Raw genomic sequence first — 26,082 nt, forward strand, 5'->3', positions numbered from 1 at the left:
TTAATAGCTCATTCCTTTTTATTGCTGAGTATGGATTTACCTTAATTTGCTTACCCCTTCACCGGTTGAAGGACATCGTTTCTAGTTTGGGGGTACTACGAATGATTAATAAATTTAATTTAAAAATTAAAGTTACTTTAAAGTAAAATTTTCTATCACTACCATAAATGGAAAACTTTTATAGTGTACCATAAATCAACCAGGTAAAAATATTAAAAAGGATAATAAAATTCTAGCTAGATCCTGTTGCCTGTTATCTTAGGGAATCTAAGATACCCTACAAGCAAAGTTAAGAACGAGGGTTTTTGTGCAGGTGCTGTGTTGAGGGAGGCTCTGGGTGAACGAGGAGGGAAATAGAAGGAGGCTAAGCAAGGGCATGGGTTCAGCTGACGCCCAGCCTTGGCCTGGTCCTGAGGGAGCTCAGGAACAGGAATGGTCCCAGACTTGAACCACCTTGACGCATGAACTGGGGCTTTTGTCTCCTGCATCAGTTAGTCATTGCCTGTAGCCTGCCCCCTGGGTGAGGGTACAGTCTCCCAACTACTTCCCGGTGAGGCAATTCCCCAGAGAAGGGTGTAAACTGTTAGCAGCCAGCACCCACCGCAGCCGGGAGGTGAGTGTACCACTTGGGTAAAGGGGACCTGGGCGAGCCAACAGTGTCTACTACACCGGCCAAAGGCTTAGACCTGAGGTCACTGTCTCTTAAAGTTGAAAAGCAAGATTAGCCAGTGTTAGAGAGATGCCAAAGACCTGTTAGCACCAAACAGAGAGCTCCTCCTTAACGCTAGCAGATGGCTGGAAAGAGAACTGAAGCAAGCCTAGCTTTCTCCCTCACTCACCACACACTGTTCCCTGACGCCCTGCCTGGTCTGTTTGCTTCCTCAGCTCCAGTATCTCAGTAGCGTGTCGCACAATTTGGGACACACTACTGCAAGGTTTTAAAGGGGTCCAGCCCCCAGACTGCCTGCTTAGCTCCCCTTCTCTCTCCATGCTTTCTTATTTCCTAGCTATTTCACCTAGTAGCCTTGGCTTGTTGGAGACACGACCCCTTATTCTCTCCCAGATCTATTCCTTGCCTTCCCACCGTTCTCTGTATTACAAGAAGCCACATTTCCCAGGCTCCGTTGCCAAGTGGCTTCTAGATAGCTTTGCCTGATGGGAGAAACTTGTGGAAGATGGAGCACAGGAGGAAGGGAGAATCAGGGGCACTTCTCCCCCCTTGCTCTGCCTTAGGGAGAACTTTAGCAGTGGCTATGTCTCCTCTACGGTTCCACCTCCCCGAGGACAGCCTTTATCTCCACATGGCCAGCTCCCATAAGCAGCCTGTGCCCTTGTCTTGCTCCGGGGGCCAGCCCTGGCTCCAGGCTCTCACTCCTCAGCCTTGGGGCAAGATGCTTCCTGCTGTTGCTAAACTGTGCCCTTCTCTATACTCTGTTAGGGTTCTCATCTTTTCCATTTCCTGTGTAACCAATTCCTTGTATTAAATTCTCTCTGTTGAAAGATCTAGAGTAGTTTCTGGACACTGAGGGTAAGAGAGCAGTGAGCTAACCAAGTGTTCACAAAGTCACCAATGAGGAGTTCTGCACAATCAGTCAGTTGCTAAGGTCATTTGAACGTCACCCAGGGCTAAGGCCCCAGATTCACCTACTGCAAAACCCAGAGAGAATACAGAGGAAAGAGGAGGGGAGGAGTATCAACTGTTCACATGCCTCCAGAAATCCAGTGTGTAACAGTCGCAGCCTTGACCCAGCCCTTCCCTTGCTTCCTCCTCTCAGAGCAGTGCTAGCCCTTCCTGGCTTGCTCGGTGGCAGGTCTAACTCCTTTCTGCTGGCTCTTCAAAAAAATTGTGTCTCGGGCCGGCCGGGTGGTGCAGCGGTTAAGTGCACACGCTCCGCTGCAGCGGCCCAGGGTTCATATCCCTGGGGCACACCAATGCACTGTTTGTCAAGCCATGCTGTGGCTGCGTCCCACATAAAGTAGAGGAAGATGGGCACGGATGTTAGCCCAGGGCCAGTCTTCCTCAGCAAAAAGGGGAGGATTGGCAATGGATGTTAGCTCAGGGCTGATCTTCCTCACACGAAAAAAATTGTCTCATCCGCCCAGTGGGGCTTCTCATTAACAACCAGGGTGTAAAGAAGCAGAGAAAGAGAGAGTGAGAGATCACACAGTGGGACCTAATTTATAGCCACTTAAACAGATGGTTTTATGAGACCTAACTCCCTCTGTTATCTGAATGGTGCCGCTGAGAATTTGAAAGCTTGCACACAGCTCCTGCTTTCAAAGCGCAGGTGGGAATTGCCCTCCAGGTGGAAGCGTCAGGGAGGAAGGCGATCTGCCCCACGAGGGTAAGGCCAAGGCCGGACTCCAATGCTTTGCCTAGGACTCTGTTGTCATTTTCTCCTTGGAAGTGGGTCATTATTAGAGAGAGGGCCCGAAGGGAGCTCCGGGGAGGGGACCAAGGAGCCCAGGAGCAGAGTAGCCTGCTGCTGAAGCAGCTGTGGGTGCTCGGGACACCCCTTCCTGGGGGTGTCCTAGACCTCACCTGTCTCCCTTGCTGGAAGGGATTCCCTCCGAGCCAGGTGCACACAAGGGCCTCCAGAAGGCAGGACCCTCTACTCCCTCAGAACCTTTCCATTTGTGACATACTAACACTGTGTGAGTTTGTCATTGTCTGTGGATTTTACCCTCAGTCTTGGCAAAGATGACCTGACAACTGTGGACTTAGAATCCTGCAGTGGCCCACCTCCTGCGTCCTGGCTTTCTGAAGGGCGTGGCTGGTCAGATGCTGATGGCAGAGGCTCTCCCGGCAGGGGGCAGCTGCAGTATTGCTCCAAGCAGGACTTACCAAACAGCTAAATGGAGAGAACAGGCCTGGGAGCAGATTTGGCAACAGAGAGAAACAAGAGACTAAAGCTAGGTTTATTTCCTCTCTCTATTTTTGTAAGCATTCATTGAATACTGACTGTGTGTCAGGCTCTGGGCTAGGCCTTAGCATATCTGATCTTCCCTGCAGCCCCAGGAGTCAGGTGCTGTTTTACTGGTGAAGAATACCAAGGCTCAGAGAGGTGAAGTAACCCACCAAGGTCACACAGCTGCCTGCGGCTCATGTTGCAAGAGCAATGTTTAGACTCCTCCACCCCAGAGGCAAATCACCTTCTGGTGAGGTAAGGGTCAACTGCCAAAGAGGCAGAGGAGAGGTCCCAGCTTGGGGTTGGTGGAAGAGTGCTGACCTGAAAGTTAGGCCAAAATAGCCAAATGAGAAGTGGTGAAAGGAGGGAACCGACTGGCTATGAGTTCTACAGAACCGATGTTCGGTACATTTGGAAGGAAGGCGTGTTCCCATCTCATCCCGACCTTTGACCTGAAGGTTCTGCCTGGAGTTTGTCTTCATTTCGAAATTGTCCCGGGAAGCCTTATGTCTTGGTCACCATAGATGTGATGGAGAACCTACTATGCACTGGGCCTACTGAGTGCTATGGGCGACACAGATATCAGCAAGATAGGATCCCTGCCCTCGAGAAGCCCACAGGGTCAAGGGAAGAGGGACATGTGTCCAGGTAGAAATGACCAAGACATGCCTGATGAGAGGCGTGAGCAAATCGTGGAAGACATAGGAAGGAGGGGAAACAGGGAGGACTTCTCAGAGGAAGCGGTCTCTGAGGTGGACCTGGAAGATGGACTGGGCTAGCAGTTGGAAAGGCTAGCTCAGGCTGAGGAAATGGCCTGAACACAAAGGTGCAGAGGAGAAAAGGGTGGGGAATGGCCAGGACGGGTGAGGAGCCCCATGTGGCCAGAGTGTGAGCTGTGGGGCGGGTGTAGGGAAGATGAGCCTGGAAGGCCATGTGGACTAGGTTATGAAAGGTCCTGACTACTCCACTCCATTGTTATCCCTGACCCTCAGAACACTGCTCCAGGGCAGGGATCAGCCCTAGAGGTCTTCTTTGGAGGGCCCCTGTGTTCCCTTGAGGACAACCTAGTCCATCCACAAGGGCCGTGTGGATAAACATAAAATTGCCATTTCCGCAAGGGAAATGCCGGTCTGAGAAACACGGTGAAGTGAACAGGGCACTGGATTGGGAGATAGGAGACCTGGGTTCTAGCCTGGACTCTGTCACCAACTGTGTGACCTTGGACAAGTCACTTCTTCCCTCTGGGTCTTGGTTTCCTCATCTATAAAGGGAGGAACTAAACTAAAGGTCTACTAACTCCTAGAGTCAGTGAGTAGTGCGCTGGGGCCCAGTCACGCAGAGGGCAAGCATGGAAGGAGCAGGCATTCATTTTTAGGCATTTTTTTGAGTATCTACTGGACAATATGTCTATGGCAAAGGCAAGGATATAGGAATGAATAAGTTCCAGTCCCCGACATCCAATGAAGGAGAAAAACAAGTGAAATAAAAGGGGCAGAGGTGTTGAGAACACTCGGCAACGGTCAGCCCTGGAAACAGCAGGGCTCAGAGTTAGGCTTGAGGGGGTCAAAGAGGGCCTCAGAAAAGAACTGAAGCTTGCATAGCCGTGTGACACAAGGATGGGTATGTATTGCCAGGTGGACAGGACAGCAAGGGCCTTCCAGGCAGGAGGAAGCTGTGTGAACAAAAGCAAGGAGGAAGGCAACACTTGGGGCATTCAGGTAAGCACACAGGTGGAGGGAGTGGGGTGAGGAGGGCCCAGGAGACAGCCGTGGGGCTGGAGGGGTCAGCGGGCCTTGGGGCCAGGGGAGAAGCTCTGTCCCAGGGGACACGCTCAGGGTTTCCAGCTGGAACCACTGGTCTGACTGAGGACTGGTGGCAGGCCTACTGGAGCACAAAGTGGACCCCTGCAGCCCACGAGGATCCCTGAACAGGCTCCTGGTCCTCCCCTGCAGTCCTCGCCTCCCCATGAGTGACAGAATGCTTCCTACTTGGGACCCCAACGTAGAAAACAGGGCTTCCTCAGGGGGCCTCCCAGAGGGCCTGGGGGGACGGGGTTAAGGAAGTGAGGACACACGCTCTCACAGGCAGCAACCTGAGGGCACACAGGGGTAAAACCGTTATCTGAGCCAAAGAGAATGCAAGATTGGGCAGCTTAGATTGAGGCCTCAGAGCCCTCTCCCAGGGCACACTCCTCCAGGCCAGGCATGTAGTAAGCATTTGATAAATATCTTAAGTGTTGTCTATCTGCCCCCCCCAATAAGATTGACGGCTTTATGAGGGTAAAGACAATATCTTTGCCATCTTTCTAGTCCCCCCCAACCTTTAGGCCTCCTGCTTTGAAGTTACCCAGAATGGGTTCCACCCCCAGCAGAGCTCCTTCCTGCTGTGTGACTTTGACAAGTCACTCACCCTCTCTGACTCTGGAGACTAGGGATGATCCCACTCAGGCCCGACAGGATTGTTGAGGAAGGAATATTATTGGAAGGATTATTGAGGCTGCGTCTGTACAGCGACTCCCACTCCCTAGTCCCCCATCAATGGCAGCTCTTGTGACTACTGTTGTGATCTTGAATGGACAAGGAAGTAAGATACTTTCCCTCTCTGGCTCTCTAGTTCCTTTATCTGCAAACGAAGGCGCTTAACTAGTTCTCCTTACTTCTACTTAGAACATCTCAGTAACCAGTGCTTCCTATAAGAGGAGGCTCCTTGTTACTAGCTTCCCAAGAAACTCCTTTGCCCCGGACCTGTGGAAGTGATAGAAACATGGTGGTCCTCAGTTCTGAGACCCTAAGACTTAGAGCAAAAGTAATGGATCCGTCCACGGACGGGCCTCAGCGGTAACCCAGGAGCCTCCTAAATTGGATGCAAAATGCTGTGAGAGCACATTTCCTGGGAAGAAGATCCATATTAATTGCCATTTTAATTCACAAAATCAGAGTGCTATCCTAAAGTGACCTTGAGGGTTTGGACTGAGTCTCCAATGCCCAGCCAGTGTAGATGTTGGTGGAGAGAAATTCATGAACATTTGTGCATCGATATCATCCCCCAGGGTGTGTTTCGTTCAGAAACGGAAACAGATCTGAATTTAAGGTGACCATGTTCAATCCCATGGCAAGACCCAATAATTTTGAGATTACAGCATCCTGTTGTTTATCAGCTTTTATGCAAGTTCCCACACTCCTGCATATTCCCCATGCTCAAAGTTCCTACAAATGCTGATGGGTATGAACTGCTTTTTAAAATATAAAATATATTGAAATTAATTTTGTTTGGGGCATTTTTGAGACTTTCCTAGCACCCTTAAGAGTTGTCAATGCTTCCTCCAAGGTACAGAAAAACCAGGACTTGGAAATAACATCCCCAATCCAGGAAATAAAGAAGAGTAAGGAAAAATGCCTTTTATACCCTGTGTCCTAGGAACTTTTCAAAGCCAAAGGGTCCTTTAGACCTACAGTGGGTCTTGGTGACTGTTTGGGTTTTGGTGAGATCAAAATTCCCCTCTCAGCTCCACTTCAGCCCTCCTGGATTCTATTACACAATTTAACACTCACTTATTGTACTGTTTTTGTTTTATATTGTTAAAATAATAGATGACGACAGTCTTCCATCCCACTCCTCTCCACCACGGAAGTAAGCTCTTTAACCGCCAGTGACTTGGGTTCTTCAGGTGGTTTATTCCACCTTAGAGGACATCTATTTACTCATGCTGTGGAGCAGGAGGGTCTCACCCAGTCCCTCTCCCTCCCCTCCACTAGTCCTCTCAATGTTCAATAGTTCTAGTATGACTTTTATTCTGTCTATTGGGTACCTTTGTAAATTTAAATATTTAGAACTTTATGTCTTCTCCATCAACCTGACATATTCGCTTAACTCTTTGTGAGATAAAGATTCAGAACTCTTTCCCATTTCCTCCATTCTCCTTCCCCCACCTTTCATACTTCATCTTTTGTCAGCTACACTTGAAAGAAAAAAACAAAAAAACCTTTTCTTTTAGTACAACACAAAGAAAAGCACACATATCATAAGAGTACAGCTGGATGATTATTCATAAACCAAACACATCTGTCTAACCAGCATCCAGATCAAGAAACAGAACATTATTAGCCCCCAGAAATACCCCCCCGTAGTACTAGAAGTATTCCAAAGGTGCCCAAAACAAAACTAATTTTAATACATGTTTTAAAAACCCATCTATATCCATCAGCATTTGTAGGAACTATGAGGCATGGGGAATATGGAGAAGTTAGAGAACTAGATTAAAATTAGATAAACAATACAGTTCTGAAATAAAAAATTATTGGGGTTTGCCATAGAATTGAACATGGTCACCTTAAATTCATTCTTGTTTGCTTCCAGTTTGGACCATAATTTTCTTGTACAACCATTCTTTTTCCCTTGAGTTAGTTTTTGTATCCCTTGCATTATATGTCTTTATCATATTCTTACATTTTTAAAAAACAATCTCAACTAACATCCTCCATTTTTCCAGGGCCTGTCCAGGCCTCTGTCCAAAACTCCTCCGTCTTTCTGCTCCAGGCTGAACTATTTCCTTCTTGGCAATACTGTGTCTTGCTTCCACTACTCTCCTGAGTTCCATCTAATGTTTTCCACGATCCCATTTTTTCCTATTTATTGATTTTGACATCCTCAAGTAGCTTCCTATGAGAGGGAGTGTGGGAGTTAAGTTTTCTGAGAACTTGTCTATTTGGAAAAAGTTTTTTTATTTTGTTCTCTTACCTACTAGATGTCTGGCTGGGTATAGAATTTCAAGTTCAAAATATTTTTTTCTCCCACCTGTGAAAGTATTTCTCTATTATGTCCAGAGTGGCTACTGAGAAGTCTGAACCCAGACTGATCCCTGTTCCTTTTTGGCTGACTTGTTTTGTCTCTTTGGAAACTTTTGGAACTTTTATTTCTTTGATATTTTGACATTTCATTAAGAAGTCTTTTTCATTCATTGTGGGCCCTTTCAAATTAAAATTTGGGGTCCTTATTCAACTCTGGGAAATTCTCTTCCGCCTTCTTCGTTATTTCTTTCTCTCCATTTTTTTCTGTTTTCTCCTTTCTCTTGAATTCTCATCTTTTCTCTCATAGCTTGACTCTTTATAAAACTTTACTTTCCATCCTTTAATAATTTATTTTATTGGCTTTGCTTTCCATCCTTTAATAATTTATTTTATTTTGGCAGCAATTTTTTAATCCTTAAAAGCATCTTCTTATTCTCCAAGTGCTCCTTCTTCACAGCATCCTCTTCTTGTTTTATTGGTGTAATGTTGTCTTGAATCTTTCTGAATCTTTCTGAGTATATTCATTAGACAGCTTTTAAAATAGGTTTTCTTTCTGATCCTTGAATTTTTTTTTTCTGTTTTCGTTTTTAATTTTTGGCTATTCACTTTCATGCTGCTGCTTGCCTAAGCAGCCTAGTGATCCATGGTTTTCCATTCATATTTAAGAAAAACAGGACAGTGGGGGTGGATTTCTCTACTGTTGGGAGTGATAGACTGTTTCACTATATCTTCTCCAGAGAGGACCTCTTTGTGAAGCGGTTGGGTGTATTAGTTTCCTAGGGCTATATAACAACATACCACAGACTGGGAGGTTTAAACAGCAGAAATTTACTTTCTCACAGTTCCGGAGGCTGGAAGTCTGAGATCAAAGCATCAGTAGGTTTGGTTTGTCTGAAGGCCTGTCTCCTTGGCTTGCAGATGGCCACCTTCTCCCTGTGTCTTCACATGGTCTTTCCTCTGTGTGCACACACTCTTAGTGTCTCTTTCTCTTCTTATAAGGACACCAGTCCTTCTGGTGTCCCCTGTGAACTCATTTAACCTTAATCACCTCCTTAAAGGTCCTATCTCCAAATACAGTCACATTGGAGGTTAGGGCTTCCACCTATGAGTTTTGGGGAGACACAATTCAGTCCATAACAGTTGAGCGTACATCCTGCTGTAGACTGCTAGATTTTGCTTCACGGGAACAGGAAGAAAACCAGCTCTAAGGCAGTTGAACCCCCAAATGTTGAATGAGCAGTTCTTTCCTCCGAGACACAGTGTCAGTCAGGAGTGTTTTTAGTAATGCTTATTAAAAACATTCCGTTAGCAGAGGTTTGTTTTATTTTTCACATAAGAAATCCGGAGGCAATTAGTCCAGTACTGGTGCAACAGCTTAGCAAGGTCTTTAAGAAGCCAGACTCTTTCCTCTTGGCATTTTACCTTTTCATCATCCTGATTGCAAGATGGGTCCACTGCTCCAGGCATCACATACACACCCAGGACAGGAACAGCGGGAAAGGGCTGGCAGCAGCCAGATCTGTTCGCTTTGTTAGGGAAGCAGTGTTTCTCTTCGACCAGATCTGGGTTAGAAGCCACAGCTACAAGTGAAGGGGGCCTGGGAAATAGGGTGTCTAGAAACAAAGGCCATCGTGCACCAGTGCTTAGGATGGGCACACAGGCAGCCCCAGACAAATTGGGGTTCTATGAGGGAGGAAGGAGGAGGAGAATAGTTTGTGGGTAGATAACTAAATGTATCTCCCACAGACACCAACACTTACGGCAGAGGTGCATGCATCCCTCCTCCGAACCCACATACCTGCCCTCACACCTGTTCTCATACCTGCCCTCACACCTGCCCAAGCAGAGTTGAGCGGCTCTCCTCTCTGCTCCCCTGGGCCCCAAGGACACCTCGATGCTGGCATTCTTTCCCCGGGCTGGAAGCTGCCTAGTCTCCGTCCTCCCTCAGTCCCGTGAGCTCCACGCAGCAGGAATTGTGTCTTGGTCGTCTTGGGATCCCGGAGCCTGCAAAGAGCCTGACCCAGAGTAGGGCCTTTGCTACAGATTGATGAAGGAAGGGAGGGAGGGAGGCGAGGAAGGAAGGAGGAATGGGAAAAGGGAGGAGGAAGTAAGGCGGTAATTGGTATCCTTTGGATTATTTTTCTGACTCCTGGTAATATCTGTAGCTTTCGGGTTCTCGAGTTTTTGGTATAATATGGTCTAAACTGAACTCCACAGAACTCTCAGATATGCAAAGAAAACATGGCTTTTTTAGTTTTTCAGTGTCTGATGAGCCCATCTCCTGCATAGAGGTGAGAGTGAGGAAGGAGAGCTGTGTCGTGTCCAGTCTAGTCAATAGGAGTTCAGAGCAGTAATTTCTCAGCTCTTTGGAGGTATATCCCCTTCACCTCCCCAAGAAGGTGCCTTGATATAGAGGGTCACTGAGTCCTGGAGATGACAGAAGAGTCACTGGTCCATGCAGTGCCTTGTGGGTACTCACTAGTCTCTGAAGTTGAGTATCCCCTCTGCCCTGCCCTCTGGGACTGGTGACCCCTGAAGTGTGACTGTCCATCTGGTCTCCACTGCTAACATCCATGGTTCTAGCCATGGCGGCCTCTTCATCAGACACAGGCCTCTGATGGTCCACAGGCTCTCTGCATCTCCCCTGCGACACAGGTTCCTGAATGCCACACCTTGGAGAGCCGTGATGTTCTGCCACAGACTGGTTGTTGTAGTTGCCTTTGGCACCACATCCTTGCCATCTCTCACATGTCATGTTAAAAATGGTGCCAAACTAGAGGATAGGGTCTTCCTCAAGGCTGGTATCCACCTAGACTCTGTCCAGGGAAGCAGATTATGAGCCCCAGTGTTCTGAGGCTCCCGCATCCCCAGCTGTATGAGCCTAAAGCCCCTACTTCCTCATTTGAGGGATAGCCCCGAAGGGCAGGGAACACGAAGGACCCAACCTTCTCAAGATCCCTTCTTCTCACAATCCTTTGAGGAGGAAAGAACAGGCTCTTCATGTTTTCCCCTGTTTGACTAGAACTCCCGCCAGGTCGTACTCTCCTTCCCAACTCCAGTTTCATAGCTTAACTCTAGCTGCACACAGGGTCTCTGCAGGGAGAGAAACCAGCCCACCAATATGGGAACATTAATATCATTTCAAAATATCGTACTGGTACAAAGTATACTCAAATGAACTTGCAAAGAAGAAATATTTATTATAAAGATACAGGGATCTCACATGGACCCAAAGGCAGGGGGTGAAGCAGAAATGGCAGGATATGGCCTCACAATCCCTTACAGTAGGTAACACAGCATTTCTCAGGCTCAAATACAGATTCTCAAGAGAGAAACTGATTGCTCAATTTTGGTCCTGACCCAATGGGATGGGATCACAAGGTACAAACATGGCTTCCAGGGGGCCGCCTACATAGGAGAGGACACTGTGGGGGCAGTCATTATAGAAGGGGTGATGGTTTATGGGCTAGGCGGACGTCTCTCAAATTGTACACTCTGATGGAGACCCAAATAACTGATGAAAATGAACTTAGAGGTTCTCAGAGCAATATAAACATACTTCATTAAATAACAGAATTGTCAAAGAGAAAATAAATATTGTTTTTAGCGAATATTCAGTGTAGATATGTGGCTTTCCAAATATTTTCTTTATAGAAAGATAATCCGTTGACCTGACACTTCTGATATGTTAATTCTTTTTTAGGACATTTATATGTCCTGCCTCTCTTGCATAAGAGTCACAAGGTAGCAATGGATTCTTAGATATAACACCAAAATCACAAGCAACAAAAGAAAAATAGATAAATTGGACTTCATTAAAATAAAAAACTATTGTGCATCAAAGGACATTACCAAGAAAGTGAAAAGACAACCTACAGAATCGGAGAAAATATTTTCAAATCAAACATGTGTTAAGGGTTTAATATCCAGAATATGTAAAGAACTCCTAAAACTCAACAACAAAGAGACAAACAACCTAATTGAAAAAATGGGCAAAGGACCTAGATAGACACTTCTCTAAAGGAGATATACAAATGACCAGTAGGCAAACGAAAAGATGCTCAACATCATTAGTCATTAGTGAACTGCAAATCAAAACCACAATGAGATACCACTTCACACTTACTAGAATGGCTATATTGTTTTCAAAAACCTGAAAATAAGTGTTGGTGAGGATATGAAGAAACTGAACACTTGTGCATTGCTGGTGGGAATGTAAATTGGTGCAGCTGCTGGAAAACAATTCAGTGTTTCCTCAAAAAGTTAAAAATAGAATTACCATATGACCCAGTAATTCCACTCCTAGGTACGTACAAAAAAAAAAAATTAAAGAAAGACTCAAACATCCTTGCATGCCGATGTTTATTACAGCATCCTTCACAAGAACCAAAAGGTGGAAACAGCCCAAGTGTCTGTCAACAGATGAATGGCTACACAAAATATGGTATATCCATGAAGTGAAATATTATTTAGCCATAAAAAGGAAGGTGTCCAAAATTCTGATCATGCTACAACGTGGATGAACCTTGAAAACATTATGCTAAGTGAAATAAGCCAGACACAAAATGACAAATACTGTATGACTCCACTCATATGAAATATCTAGAATAGTCAAATTCATAGAGACAGAAGGTAGAACAGAGGTTTCTAGCGGCTGAAAGTGAGGAGAATGGGAGTTTCTCTTAAGGGTTAAAGAGTGTCTGTTTTCAGTAATGGAAAAGTTTTTGGAAATAGGTAGTGGCAATGGTTACACAACATTGTGAATGTGATTAATGCCACTGAATTGTACACTTAAAAATGGTTAAGATGACAGGGACCAGCCCAGTGGCATAGTGGTTAAGTTCGCACGCTCTGCTTTGGTGGCCCGGGGTTCGCAGGTTTGGATCCTGGGCGCAGACCTACACCCCGCTCATCAAGCCATGCTGTGGAGGCGTCCCATATACACAATAGAGGAAGATGGGCACAGATATTAGCTCAGAGCCAATCTTCCTTGGCCAAAAGAGGAGGGTTGGCAATGAATGTTAGCTCAGAACCAGCCTTCCTCACACACACACAAAAAAGGTTACAATGACATATTTTACGTTATATAATTTTTACCACGATGAAAAAAAAAGGGTTCATGGGGATGTTGGATGAGAATTCTCAGCACCATTGAGCTGTGCTGAAACCCTAAACATAGGAGCCAGGTCTGCTGAAATTACTGTATCATTAGCTCTCTCTGCTTCCTTTGTGGGGGGAAAAATAAAGCCTGTCAGGAGAAGGCAAAAAGGACATGGTTTTCTGTACCTTCTCTCATCTTGCTTGGAAGGGGAAATATCATACTATAATTATCATGAAATATAATTAAAAGGTATGTGAGGGTAACTGAGTGGCAAATTTATCCTTTAATTTTTAATTATTAATACCTTTGAGTGTTTATCTCTGGTTAAAAATGATAACCACACCCTGTAATATTAGTTAAGCAGCTTTTGTCTTATGTACATCCATATCTGAGGTTGTGGTTAATTGGGTGGTTGAGTTCCCTGGATGGAAGGAAATGCACCATAAGACAACTGGAATCAACAGACAACGAAATCTATTTCTGCTGAACGTCTAAACTAATATCATTACTATGAGCTTATAAATCATTAGGTTTGACCTAGCAATTCCAATGCTAGTTATGTACCCAAGAGAAATGAAAATGTACATCCATTTCATTTCCCAAAAAACTTGTACTCACTCATAGCAGTTTTATTCATGATAACCAACAAGTGGAAACAAGCAAATATCCATCAACTAACGAATGGATAAATAAAATGTAGTAGAGCCATACGGTGTAATATTGTTGTCAATAAAAAGGAATGAAGTACTGATAAGCTCAAGGTTTTATGAACCTTGAAAATATTATACTAAGCGAAAGAAGCCAGACACAAAAGACCATATATTGTATGATTCCATTTATATGGAATGTGCAGAACAGGCAAATCTATACAGACAGAAAGTAGATTAATGGTTGCCTAGAGCTGGGCAGATGGGAGAATGAAGGGTGATCGCTACTGGGTATGGGGTTTCGGTGATGAAAACGTTTTAAAAATAGATTGTTGCGATCATTGCGCAATTCTGTGAAGATACTAAAAACCACTGAATTGTACCCTTTAAATGGATAAAGTGTACGGTATGTGAATTATATCTCAATAAAACTGTTACCCAAACAACAAGTAAGCTGAAGAGACCTCCTGGCTGACCGGCCGTGAGGACTAAGGGAAAGTAAGAGGTCCAGAGGCATTTCTGAATCTGTTCTGCTACATTTATAATTCCCTGTGGGTTACAGTGTTCTAGTCTTCAAAAAGTGGTTATTAGAATATCATTCTGAAGATGAAAACATATGCATTGAATTAAACAAAACGCAAAACCTGTGTGCATTTTAAAACCAGCAATGAGTAGTTTAATTTGCATTTGACAAATAATTTATTTAGAGAGATGCAGAGAGAAAATTACCCGTCTTGAGTTGTGATAATATAGTCTTTTTAATAGCTTTATTGAGATATAATTCACTTACTATACATTTCACCCATTTAAAGTGTGCAATTCAATAATTTTTAGTATATTCACAGTTGTGCAACCATCACCACAACCAATTTAAAACGTTTTATTCATCCCCAAAAGAACCCCCATCCCCTTTAGCTATCTCCCTTCATCTCCCGCCCAATCCCCCCAACCTTAGGCAACCACTAATCTTTTTGTCTGTATGGATTTGCCTATCCCGGACATTTCACATAAATGGAATCATATGTGGTCTTCCGTGATTGGCTTCTTTCCTTAACATGATATTTTCAAGGTTCATCATGTTGTGCATCAGTATTTCATTCCTTTTTGTTGATGAATAACATTCCATTGTATGGACATACCACATTTTATTTATCCTTGTATCAGTTGATGGACATTTGGGTTGTTTCCACTTTGGGTCTATTATGAATATATGAACATTAGTGTACAAGTTTTTGTGTGTACATATGTTTTAAATTTTCTTAGTATATGCTTAGGAGTTGAATTGCTGGGTCATATAGTAGCTCCCTTTTGACGAACTCCCAGACTGTTTTCCAAAGTGGCTGCACCATTTCACATTCCCACCAGCAGTGTAGCAGGGGTCCAGTTTCTCCACATCCTTACCAATACTTGTCATTATCTGTCTTTTTTTATGATAGCCATCCCACTGGATGAGAAGTGGTATCTCATTGTGGTTTTGATGTACATTGCCCTGATGGCTAATGATGTTGAGCATCTTTCCATGCGTCCGGTTTTCCTTTGAATTCTCTCCCCTCTCCCTCCTCTCTAACTCTCTCTCCTCTAACTTGCATGCCTCCTAACTGGTCTTTCCATCTTCCATTCCACTACCTAAAATGCAATCTCAGACCATGTCACTTTCTGCCTAAGATCTTGAATGACTCCCAATTGCCCACAGGACAGAGCCCAAACTGCTGGGTTTGGCATTCAAGACCCTTCACAGTCTGTCTCCAACCTATCTCTCTGTCTTCCTTCCTGTGCAGCTGTGCCAGGCCTTTGCCCATGCTGTTCCCTCTGTTTGTCTTCCCTTCCCTGCAGTGTCTGCCTAGTCAGCACTGACTGTCATTCCAATAGATTCTTCTGAGTGAAGTCAGACACGGCCCTCATGCTGCCCAGCTCCAGGGATTCCATTCTCATGGTAATCTATATCAGGGGTCACCCAAGCACAGCCCACGGGCCAAATCCAGCCTGCCACCTGTTTTTGTATAGAGTACTAAGTAAGAATGATCTTTACATTTTTTAATGGTCAAAAATCCTTAAAAGGTAGACTATTTCACAGCACAATTTCAGTGCCTGTGAATAAAGTTTAACTGGAGTTTAGGCAAGCCCATTGGTGTACATATTGTCTATGGCTGCATCCGTGCTATGGCAGCAGAGTTGAGTAATTGCAACAGAGACAGTATGACCCACAAAGCATAAAATATTTACTGTCTGGTCCTTTACAGAAAAAGTTGGCCAAACCCTGGTCTATGTGAATGGCGCCCCGGAGCGGTGAGTCTACAACCTGCATGGATGTGCTCCCGCAGCGCCGCCTCCAGACTCCCCTGGAACTCTCTTCATGCCTCTGCCCTAACCCTATCCCAGGGCAGAGCACTGTCTTCCTCGCCCACAGACCTTATGCTCCAAAAGCATCTTTGTGGCCTCAGAGTGTAGCCCAGGGTCTGACCAGAAGAACCTCAACAAATGTCTGTGTCACTGGTTGCATTAAGTATTTCCTATGTACTGAAAATGAACAAATAAAATGCTGAATATTTCAGGATTAATGTAACTCATAGAAATGATGGTAGCACTGCTGGCAAATTTCTAGATCCATTGTTTCTGACTTTAAAAACATTGCACACTCCAGCATAACTTGTGTGATTTGTTCTCTCTCTTCTCCCAGAGAAGTGCTAATGGGCATATTTCATTGAATCAGATTAAAATCACTGTGGTTGGGGTAGGCTGCTGGAGACGCTATAGCACCCCTTAACCGGCCAGCATAGCCCGGGCTGCACAGAGTTCAGAGTCAAGCCTCAGACATGGCTCCAACCAGGGTAGATTAGTGTGGAAAGGTTCATCTGGCGAAATCACAGAGCTCTCGGTGAAGAGGAAGCCTGGGCTCAGTCTGGAGAAGGCAGTAAATAAGCACTCTGAGCTGTTACACTCAAGAAATATTTGTGGAATGCAGGGGAAAGGCACCAGCTAATACTGCACCCAGAGTTCAGTGCTGGATGTCACGAAAAGGAGGCATCTGGCCTCCCTCATCTCACTTAGTCCCTGAAAAAACCTATTTCAGTTGAGGGCATGGACCCGGAGAGATGATGCCACTTGTCCATACCTGCCCCGTAGAGCTTGTGTCCAAGTCCAGGTCTCGCAGGTCCCCAGCCTGTGCCTCTCTCTCCACCGTAGGCACTCGATGACCATCACCAAGAGCTTGCTCTTTCAGCAAGGGACTTCCACAGGCCTCGTGTTGCTCTTGGTTTCTCTTTAGTCCCCTGAAATTTATTTATTCCCCTGCAGGAGAAAAGTCCTAACCTCTTGACTTGAATTGGAAGGCCTTTCAAGAGCTGTCCTGTGTCTCCCTCCACCATCTACATCTTCCTTCAGTCTCCTCTCACCTCCCTCACCCCAGGTCTCCAGGTTAGCCACTTAAAAATAATAGCTAAGACTTATTCGATGCTTACCATGCACTGTTCTAAGCAATTTCACCTGTACTGTCCCATTTATATCCCATGAAGTAGGTGCCACTGTCAGCCCTATTTTATAGATGAAGGAACTGAGCCCGGAGATGTTAAATGACTTGCCCAGGGTCACACAGCCAGTAAGAGGCAGAGTTGGAATTTGAGCCCAGGCAGTCTAATCTGAGAAAGCATAAGGACTTAACCAACACAGTCTTCATCTCTTGCAGATGCCATTTCTCTTAGTTTTTTCAATGGGCCATCTTCCACGTGCCTTCCTGCAGTTCCCTCCTCCTAACACACTCTCCACCTTGCCTGACTAACTCTACTCGTCCTTCAGATCTCAGCTGAAAACTCACCTCCTCTGGGAAGCCTTCCAATTCCCTGGTCTGTTGCTGCTCAGTTGTTACTCCCGTGGCATCCTCTCTTTTTCCTCCACGGCACTTATCTTTACTGACACAGGTGTTTGCAAGCCTGCTTCCCTGGCTAGACTGGAGGCTCTGTGAAGAAGTGGGGAGCATGCTTGTCAGGCTCGTGTGACCGGTGTTCCCACCCTGACGCTCGGCCTGACCCAAACTGGGCTCTTAATACATATTTGTGGGATGAATGAATTTGGCAGTGAACTACTTGGCAAAACCTTTACTATGGATCAGCCTGAAGATAAAACTCAAGTCAGGTTTGCAGGCTTGTTGTAAGATCTATGTAGGGGGCGGAGCAGGAGGGAGGAGAAAGAGAGAGAGAGAGCAGGAGTCGGTATATTGTTGGTGTATATTGCTCACATCCTTCTCTTTCCTCCATTCCATAAACCACCAAGAATTGGTTGTATTAGATTTGTATGTTTTTAGCACTGATCGAAGCCACTGGCCTCACCTTCAACAACCCAACAATTCCCAAAGCCTTTCCGTCCAGTATCTCCGTCAACACCGCTATGGTCAGAACTGCTAAGCGGCCCAGGTGCTCACGGAGGGCATGCCACTGTGCAGCAGCTGGGGCAAGGGCTTCTAGCTCAATGGCAGGTGAGGAGTAAGGAGGTGAGGACAGCGGAGCGATGTGGCAGCACTAATGTAAAAAGGAAGGGGCCAGGGACCTCCATACAGCCTGGTTCCTGGACAGAAATGGGACACCAGGTAACAGTGGGTGCCCTGGGAGCCTGCAGAACAGGGATGGGAGGGAGAATTCCTTTCTCCTGTAGACCCTTTGAAATGTTGGAATTTTATTTTACTATGGGCATCTACTGTCTATTTAAAAATAATTGAAATGTTGATGTTTAAAAACAGAAGTAAGTAGTCAGAATATTTGCAGACTCCCTAAGTCACTCAGGGCTTCTGTCCCCAGAGCGTCTGAGGAGGTGGCCTGGATGACAGCCCTTGCGGGGGTGAGCTAATTGGACAGCGCAGGCTTGCAGCCTTCCCCTCCTGACACTGCAGTTCCTACACCTTCTTGGAATGGCAGTCCATCTCAGCTTTCCCCCCAGTGACTCACGGAGGGCATTTCCCAGTGGCCACTGCCTGCTGGCAACCCCAGGCATCATTAAGGACAGAGGTACCGCTGTCAGATCCCAGATCTAGCCAGTTAGACCACCTTGGTAGGAGCAAATGTGTGTATGGGGGAATTAGGAGGGACACTCACTTTCTAGGGTTTTCTTTTCTTTTCTTTTTTGACTTTCTGTATTATTTGAATTTTCACAATGTGTATACATTACTTTTGCAAGCAGAAAAATGTAAAGTTATAAATGTGCCTGATAAACTCGCAGCTGTAACCAGCTGGCCAAGGGCCAATTCTGTGTCCTGGGGAAAGGCCCCAGCCTTTAAGATGAGTAGGAGGCCGCCTGTATCCAGAGGACTCACACGTGATTCAGAAGCACAGCCAGATCAAAACCAGTGCTTTAGGCAAGAGGGGGGCCACAGAGGATTTTATGCTGGGGAGTACGGTGTCTCGTCTACCATGAGCGCTTGTGTTCTCAGATTGTTCTCTAGGCTTACTCCAGGCATATTGTAAGCCTCTTGTAAACTTCTTATAAGCATTCCAAACTTTTGATTTTTCCCATTCCATCCTAAGCATTCCATCCCATTCCTTCCCAGTCTTTACCATCTCAGTAAATAAATAAATCCACCTGGTATTCAAGTAAGACACTCAAGTGTATTTATTCTTCCTTTTTTCTCCCCTCCCCATAGGCAGTCCTATGGATTTCTCCTCCAGAATCTATTGCCAGCTCACCCTCTTCTCTCTGCACTCAAGCTACGACTGAAGCCCAGACCACCCTCACCTGGGTCATGGCTACAGCCCCTCGATGGCCCCCTGATGTCACTCCTGCCTCTCTCCAATCCCTCCCGGACTTAGCTGCCAGAATGCTCTTGTTCAGACACAAATCAGATCTAGTTACTCACTTGCTTAAACTCTCTGATGACTCTCCAACACACATAAGACAAAACAGAAATTCCTTGATCCGACCTGCAGGATTGTCCCTGGCGTCATCCCCAAACTCACCTCCTACTGTTTCCCCACACACGTTCCACTCTCCATATGGACACTGATTGGCAATTTCGTGGGTTTTCCTGCAGTTTCACGTCTTTGCACGTGCTTATTCCTCTGGGATCTGGATTTCTTCACAGGAATCAGATCTTTTCCTCTCCCCCACCTTCTCCCAAAATTATGTCCACTTGACCCTATCTACACTTGCTTGTAGAAAAACCAAAATTTCAGCTTCTCACCAAACCCTCTTCTACTCATTGAGTAATCAATCAGGTCCACCCAAACCTGATTTCTTTAAATCAACAAATGAAGTTCAGAACTCACCAAATTGTAGAATATCATTTGACAGCTCTTAGAGGGATGCAGGAAACAGTGCCATGCAGCGTGGGGAACCTTGGTGAAGCCGTGAAGCCCTGAACTCAGGAAGGCAGTTCCAGCCTGACCTCCACTGTCCAACATCATGGCCACCCAAGCACTATCGTGAGAGCCCATGTTGAGCATCATGAGAGGTGTTTCCCGTCATGCACTCATTTGGTCTAGGGCCCTCATCATTAGAAGTGTGAAGGGCTAGGCATATCAGAATGCTAGTTAACTAACCCTCGGAGCATCGCATCTGCCACCCACTTTCTCTGAACGGCTAACTTCCTCAGCCACAAATATATTTTTTAGCTATTTATTCCCTAACCCAACTCTTGCATAAATTGTTTCAACAAATATCTGCATCATTCCATTCTAGTGAACCTACATTTGAAGACTAGTGGACAAGACTGGGGTCATAGATGGTTTTAGTGGACTGTTTTGGGTAGGTAATTTTCTGAGCTAGGCCAGACTGCTTTGGTCGCTAGGTAACAATTCATTTTTAGTGGAAAAATTGGGTGAGGTGAGGGTTGTGCAATTGTGTCCTTGCCCTGACTACCTACCTTTTTAACAAAGGTATTTCCATCAGCAGAGGCTGCCATGCGCCTTGCTGAGGCAGTCACGTGTGTAGACACATGTCTGTAATTAGCCTTTAGGAGGTGCAGAGGGATGTCGCAAAATTCTCGTGTGAGTGCCAAGAAGGGGCAGGACTAGAGAGAGGAGACTTCTGGCCCGCCCTGTGAGCTCAAAGGGCAGAACCCACTGGATGTTTTCCTGGATATTTGTCCATCCTTGAGCTCTAAAGGACGCTGAAGAAACCACCTTTCTGAGTATTCAGCCTCTACGACACAGGAACACTGAGATGGGATGGCGCTGGGGGAGGAGAATGCACTCAGCTACTCTGTAGCCTCTTTTCCAGCATTACTCAAGTGTATGCACCGTGACCTCTGGCCTACTTCTGGTTTGTTGTTGCATGTTCCGTAATTAGTATGTGGAGCAGGCTGGTTGACTCATGATACAAACTGATAAGCCCTCTCTCTTTGCAGTCAGGCGCAGGTCTGAGTTCACGTTGGGAAGAATGGTATGTGAGGTCAATTTAGAGTATTTCTGGCCATATTGCATGTCTCTCCTGATAAGGTTCTCATAAGTTCCACCTAACAAGCAAGTTTGTCTATTTGTTTTTGTGAAAAAAGGAAAAAAAGCTCTTATTTTTATCTTCTAGGATTATAAGATTTGTTGCCCAATCTTAAAGGATCTAAATTAAATTTTTAAAAATTATATATTAAATAAGTGTTTGTGGAAATTAGGTACAATAGCCACAGAAGTTTATCCAGCTCTAACATTTTAAAATTCCATGAATCTCAGAGATTTGTATCACTTAAACATGTTTAGCAAAGTAGTACAAAGCCGACACACGAGAAGTATGACTTAAGAATTCACTAAAATTAAAAGATAGAATCTGTAACTTCATTGACTTGATTCCCTGAAATAGGAGGACAGGTAAAGGACTTCCGTTAATCCTCTCTTCCATAAACATTCGTATCTCACAACTGTCTCTCCGTGACTAGGGAGAGGGGAGCAGGTTTTCCAAGTGGAGTCATTTCATAGAGACTCTGGCCTCCAATCTGCCCTGTTCCCTTTCTATATTTGCTTTTTCCTTCATCACGACTTTCCGCCCTCCAACATTCCCCCATTCTTCCATTTGTCACCCTTGTATGGCCTTCCTTCTCTGTTTAGCAACTTGATCCCACACACTCACAAATGCACACCAGGGCCGCCCCGTGGCTTAGCGGTTAAGTGCGCGCGCTCCGCTGCTGGCGGCCCGGGTTCAGATCCCGGGCGCGCCCGGACGCACCGCTTCTCCTGCCATGCTGAGGCCGCGTCCCACATACAGCAACTAGAAGGATGTGCAACTACGACATACAACTATCTACTGGGGATTTGGGGGAAAAGAAATAAATAAATAAAATTATAAAAAAAAAAAAAACGCACACCAATACTTCATATTGTCCAAATTTCTTAGGTTTTCAAACCCGATCTGACTCCAACCTGTGTGTCCAGAGGTAGCCCCGTTCTGCCCAGCATGGACTCACTGGCCAGCACCCGTGCCTCACTGCCCCTCCCACATGCATGGGTCGCTGGGGGTGCTGGGCTCCACTCCTACCTTCTCCCAACTCCTTGGTCTGTGTTAAATGCTGCCTTCTCCCTTGAGATGTGCCCCTTACATTGAATTCCTGCCTATTCTATGGTATGCCTCACCTCTGTTTTTATTCAAATTATTTGTGCACGAGACACCTCCCTCATGAGCTGGTAAATTCCTTAAGAGCAGGGAATGAGAGCTCACACATTTTTCTATTCCCCATTGAGCTTAGTACAGGTTGGAAAGCAATATTCTTTTTAAATGAGTGAATTAAGTTGTAAAAAACTATTTCAGTCCAATTATTGATCTCCCCTCAGCCCCCACCCACACGCAAAACAAAGAAAATAATCTCTTTATAAAACAGGGGAGGAGAAGGGACTAATGTCCAAAATGTTTAACAAGCTCTGAAATTTTCTTTCTTTTTATTTGATATTGGAAGTTATTTTTGCCATTATAATGAATTGTATTTTATTTTTAGTATTTAAAATCTTTTTAATTATAAAGTCATATAGCTAATTGTAAAAAACTATAACAATATATGAGCATGTGATGTGGGAACAGAAGCCCCACCCCCCACCCCAGGTGGTTCTGTCAGGATTATGAAAAGGAAACCCCATGGTGCTGTCTAGTGCCACGGATGAGGTGGGGGCAGTGGGGGCAGTGATGTCAGCCTACACAAAGAAGCCTAATCTTTTTCTTCTTTTTCCCAGAGGATGATGCAAAATTGGCAGTATCTTTGTACACAAAGCTTATAAACATTGCAATGCTAACGGAATTTCCTTATAGTGTCATGACAGCTTCTAAATAAACTCCCTGGCAATTTTATACCCCAGAAATGGCATAGACTTCAGGGCTGCTGTCACTCTGTGCTGTCCTTGGATGCAGGGAGCATTATTGAAGTGAAGCCAAACTGTGTCACCTGAAGCAAACTTGGCTATGGCTGTCAAGAACTACAAAAGCCTTGAGATTTACTCTCCTTGCAAGCTAACTAGTTCTCCTGTAGCAGTTTCATGGACATCGGCAGAAGAGATGAGACTCCCGGGTCAGAGGCAAAGGACTTGATTACTCACAGCAATAGCAGTCGCAGAGTATCAGCATTTTCTTGTGTCAGTTCCCCAAGCCCCAATTCCCACAGGATGATGTGGAGAGGGCCAGGTGACCCAAGCCCTCACAATGAGTTGCATTTCAGGAGAGGAATCCTGCATGTATTTGGGAATCCACATCTTTTATAACGGGCAGTAAGCCCATTTGCGCCAGGGTGAGCCATTGTCTCTATCTTCCAAGGCTGTCAGCAAACCTGCTCTGTGCTCTGGAGGGAGGCCCTTTCTCTATCTTCAAAGGCTGCTCACTACACAAACATCCTTGAAAAGAGTCCAGAGCAAAGGCAGCCGTGCCTCTCTACTATTTAGCAGACCCATGGAAAATTGTCTCCCCAAAGAAGGGTTTTACTTGTGCTGATGCTTTGGGTTAATCAACAAGGATCAGAATCCATAAACGGCAACAAATTAAAACAAAATGATTACTGTGTGCTCCTCGGTAGGGGAGGGTGCAGTGGTCAGAAAACAAATTGATAAACAAACTAAAAGGGCTCTTTGAAGAGGCAACAAATGAGCTGAGGTCGGATTTATGCCATCACGTGAAGATCAAGGGTGAGAGAGGTGGACGAGTGTAGGTCCCGCAGGGTAGCAGTCTGGATTTTATTCTAGTGTGGTGAGAAGCCATTGGAAGGTTTGAGGCAGGGTCTGGGTTACGTGACAAAAACAGAACTGCAGCTGCTCAAAGGGGCGCCTCCTGTTCTAGTGTTCAAGGCTTTGGCTCATCCATGTGAGTAACAAGCACATTCAGCTGAAGTCAGTTATAAACCTAGTCTCCAGTGAGTTGTCAAGGAGAGGCAGAAAGCTGTGGCCTCTGCCTGAAGCAGAGGGTGGGCGTCCTCTACACTTGCAGAATGGGAGCTCGGAAAACCACTGTGGAACAGAATGAGTTGAACTGACATCAGATTCTCAGCTCCTAGACTACGGGCTTTCTAATAGCTGATCCCGTCTGGGTTATGGGCAGGCACAGCGCCAGGGGAAAGACCCTGTGTCTCATCAAAGGGCAGCACTGTAACCTAATAGATGAGACCGTCTGTGCTTCTATCTCAACCCAGCTGTGCAGCCCCCGATGAGTTATTTAACCTCTCTAGCTCTGTTCTGTCCTCCGTAAAGTGAGGATAACAAAGGTGCCTATTTCACAGGGTTGTAATGAGGGTCATGGGAGCATGTGAAGAGCTCAGCACAGCGCCTGGCCTGAAATGGGGTTCAACCCATGTTTGCAGTCGAGTAGAGAGATGGAGTGGCCCAGAGAACAAGGCTGTTGGAGAACAAAGACTGAAATGTAAATACAAATCACAGACTCTGAAGGCCTCACGGGAGGACAGGAGGGCTTCATGTGCCACTTCAGCAGGCTTGCAAGGGTCCGTCACTTGTAATAGAAAGTCGTAAAGAAAGAAAAAGTGACAGGGAGGCAGAGCAGAGTAAAGAAATGGACTTTGGACCCAGGCAGACCTCAGTGTGAAGGCCGGCTATATAACTGCCTACCTGTAATGACCTCGGTCAGGCAAGTGACACTTCCCGAACCTTATTTCCTCATTTATAAAATGGGAGAAACAATTTATAGAATGGGGAGAGCCTACTAAAGTCGTGAGGATTGAGTTAATGTACAGCGGCTGACACATGGTCAATGTCCAGTAAATATCAACAGTCTTCCTAGAGTTTTTTTTGGTAAAGATTTACCTCTATACACAGAATTAGAGCCGGAAAAGAGTTTCTAGGCCAATACCTTCACCTCACAGGCGAAAGAGAGAGAAGGTACTGAGTTGCCTGAGCTCTCAGTGGGACGGGGCTCAGGGTCTTTTCCAGCTCCCTGGCCATTACTTGGCCCCATCTCTGTGAGGCCCCCGTGACCGGGCTGCACTGAGATGGAGGGAGGATATCTGAGATCCCTGGCTGGGGAGTGAGTTGGAGAAACCTAAGTCTGCCTGGAGTTTTGTCAGCTCCCCAGCAGGGCCTGCGTCAATTAATTTAATGGGCTCTTTTGTGCACGCCCAGCCAGGGAGCAGGAGGGGACAGTATTTATTTGCTTTTTCCTCTTACTACCTGGGTTTCACAAACGTGCATCCTTAAATTGACTTTGAGGCCCTCAGTTTAAGGAAATCTATGCTTGCCCATCCCTGTTGCCATAACAACAGAGTCCTGAAGGGTGCCAGATGCATAATGTCCTGCCTTGCTCCTTAACATCCAGAAAAAAAAATATGACCACTCAGATCTTATACTCTTTCCAAGAAAAAAACAACAACACTGTAGTTAACATAGCTTTTAAAGAATCATACAAAAAAATTTTTTGGAAACTGCTGAATGACTTGCTTAACACAATGTCTACCTACCCTGGGCTTTTGCTTCATGTCTCAGCCCTGGATGCTCCCTGTCATGGCCTTCAAGTCTTACAACACTTATCAAGCTGGCAAAGAACGTCTAGAAATCTGACAATCACCCCTGTCTCCCTAGAACCAAATGTCCAGGTTCAGGGGCAAGGACTCAGTTCTTCTCTATATGAAGAGCTCACTTTCGTGGGCCAAAAACTTAGCAACATCCATTTTCACATAAATATCCTGTGCTTTTCCACTAAATCATGTTCCACCAGGTGAGGGTGGGCAGAAGAGGTTTGCATTATTAATTAAGGGAGGAAATAGTTAAATTGGGTAGAGGAACCCAGTGTTTTTTTCTCTTTGTGTTTAGAAAATCATTTTGGCTTGTTCGGCCAGCAAGAAAGAGGGGATCAAGGAATTATCTACAGATTGGAACCTTTTAAATTCTGGACTCTTGTAAAGATATCCCTAACACAATGATCTCTGGTTTTCTATTTCTAGTCTGTTTTCATCTTATAACTTCCCTTCAAGGAGTCTAGAAAGTGTGAACTCAAGGGGGACAAGAAATGGACACATATTCTAAGGGAGTTGCCCAAGACAAAACAGAGAAGAAGGAAGTGTTCTTCAAAGGTGTGTAGGAAGGTGCAAAGGTATGTGGGAAGATGCCAGAGAGCTAGTTGTCCTGGCACAACCCTGGTCACATAGATGACCTCCTAACAACCTGCTTTACTCAGCAACATCGCAGATTGAACAGAGACATTTTGCATATCACCAATCAGTCTGAAATTACCGTTACGACTCTGGAGTTACG

This window comes from Ceratotherium simum, chromosome 30, assembly GCF_057802395.1.
Source record: "Ceratotherium simum simum isolate JZ-2026a chromosome 30, ASM5780239v1, whole genome shotgun sequence".
Lineage (NCBI taxonomy): Eukaryota > Metazoa > Chordata > Mammalia > Perissodactyla > Rhinocerotidae > Ceratotherium > Ceratotherium simum.